Source organism: Equus przewalskii, chromosome 13, assembly GCF_037783145.1.
Source record: "Equus przewalskii isolate Varuska chromosome 13, EquPr2, whole genome shotgun sequence".
Lineage (NCBI taxonomy): Eukaryota > Metazoa > Chordata > Mammalia > Perissodactyla > Equidae > Equus > Equus przewalskii.
In genome coordinates, this window is record NC_091843.1 from 60,219,054 (window position 1) to 60,221,720 (window position 2,667).

Sequence of the window (2,667 nt, forward strand, 5' to 3'; positions counted from 1 at the left end):
CTTGTTAGGCTAATGATGCATATGCCGTATGATGCATATGTAGGAGACACAATGACATGCAGCAAGCTCAACTTATCCTCAAGCTTGCAAGCTCTGCAAGTTGCTTTCATCCGTCCACCAAGCCCTTCATCATTTGATTTATTGCTCTACCCCTGCCCAAACGTCTGTAAACTCCACCTCAGTAATTCCTGTTCTCTTGTGATTGTAAATGCAGTACCATTTATACACTTTTGACTTAATCTCTAAATATCTTGATGATCAAGACGTATTCTTCCTCTGACGAAAACAATTTCATCTAATTCTACTGAATCAATAGATTCTATTTCTATCAAGAAAATATAATATATGCAATAGTCCCAAATATGCTTGAGCTCATAATTTTAACTTTCCTTTCCTAAACCTCTAACCACATTCATTTCACTATTGTTATTTAACTGAAGAACTGGGTATTCTCCAGCATACTATGTTTCCTTTGCAAATGATACTATGATTTATTTTTTTAATTATTTGAGCAACATCTTTCTTTCCCATTAGGTGATTTGCTCTATAAGGGCATGGATATTTGCTTTTTTTCTTTTTTTGCTCCTTTTATCCCCTGCACATGACACGTCATTAGCTCAGTAAATAGCTGTTGCATGCATGAATGAATAAATGCAGGATATGTCCCACAGAGGTTTCTCTCTCTCTCTCTCTCTCTCTCTCTCTCTCTCTCACACACACACACACACACACACACATACTTATTCATATGGGATGCTCAGACTTCCTTGCCAATAGACACGTACCAGCCTTTCTCCAGTAGTGTTTGACACAGTTAGCTCATCATATTCATCAGATATACCCATGCTTATTGGCCTCAGGTCATACTTACAAGCACGACAGCAAAAAGGTCATCTCTGCCATCATAGTTTTATTGCAAACCAGAGGAAATAAAATAAAGCAAGCATCCTGTGTTACACATACACAAGCTAATAAACAAACAAAAGGTCTAAACCACTGTGGCATCACTGTGACAGCAGTGTCTTGAAGAAACTCCACTGGTTCTCAGCCCTGTCAGAGGCAATGAACGCCTGTACTGTGTGTGCTGTAATGGAGCTGGGAATAACTGCGGCCAGTTCTTTGAAACTGTCAACATGTAATTGCAGATGGACCTTCCCACAGGTGAGCTTTGCCAGCATACAACTTCTCTGCTTTAGTCGGTGACATGGCTTTTGTGCTATCACATTATTATCACCAAAGGATATTATTAGTAAAATATCACATGATCAAAAGAGTATGTTTTAAGAGGAATTCAGAGTCCTGAGGCCAGGAAAGTAGATGGAAGTTTGTTCATGGTATACATAACCAGGTTCTGATATCCACAGAGGGTTCTCACCTTGGATTTCCTGTGTCTTAGGGGTGAGAGAATCACAAGGGAATATCTCAATGCTCCCTTGGCCACGAATCACCCATCATTTGGTTCTGTCTACTTTGAAATTTTCCTTGGAAATTTTGTCTTTTCCAAAAAATAACATGTGGGAGTGCAAAGAGAATGCAAGAGAGATTACTGGCATCTGATATTTTGGATTCAGCTCAGAATCTCCATGCAAGAGATCTGATTTTGGGGTTGGACTGAAACAACAGGTCAAGGTTGATATGTCCCCAGAAAGCAGTAATAAAGGGTCACTCTGCAAAAGGTACGAGGTGGTGGACAATGACATCCTCCAAACATTTTCAACTGCACCCAGAGTTATCAGGTATCTTGGGTTTGTTTCAAAAGAGAATGTTTTCAAACTCATCATCCTGTGGCCATGGTTATATGAATTCTCTGTTCTTCCAAATATTCATGTGGTCTTTCTGGTGTTAGGGATTAGAGAAAACCCTTTTGGCCAAATATCTGACCATTATCTTCTGTGAGGTAGGACTCTTCTGCAGTGAGATGATATCATTTAAACTCGACAGCTTCCATTCCCCTCTCCTGATGTATAACAGAGAGATAACAGACATGGAATGCGGAAGAGGGCACAAGCAAGGAAAGTGAGGAAGAGAGAGTGGCTGAGACAACAAAAGCTCAACTGGCTACAGTCATCTTTTATTTCTTAATGTTCCTCAAGGACAAGAGATAAGAGTCTGCAGAATTCAGTCTTTCCCTCTCACAGGATGAAACTTTCTCTGACAAATATACCTATGTACCAGATTACCAGTGTTTTTGGGGATGGATCATCATAGCAGACACTTATTCTGCAACTGATATGGACAGGTCTGACTTGCTCTTTATTTTCATTGGCATTTTATTATGAATTTCACTGTGGCAGTGGAAAGGTCGAACCTGAGCTTCTGAGCAGTGACAGCCAATGGCCCATTTATTTCTTGTGTCAGTGTTTTCCTGAGCTCCAGTGGAAACATGGTAATCTTGATACCTGTCCGATACTGTCATTTAGAAAAGAGCCTGACTCTTGCTCAATTTATAGCACATGCAGTCCTTTGAAAGGCTTATTCTAATGCAAGGTCATGCAGCATGTTTGTGTGCAATTGATGTTGAATTTTTATACCAGCTCAGCTTCAATTCAGAATCCAATGCAATTGTTAAAACAAACTTTACTTTTTCTTCAGCACAAACTTTGCACCCAGAGTTATCAAGTGTCTTGGGTTTGTTTCAAAAGAGACTGTTTTCAAACTCATCATCCT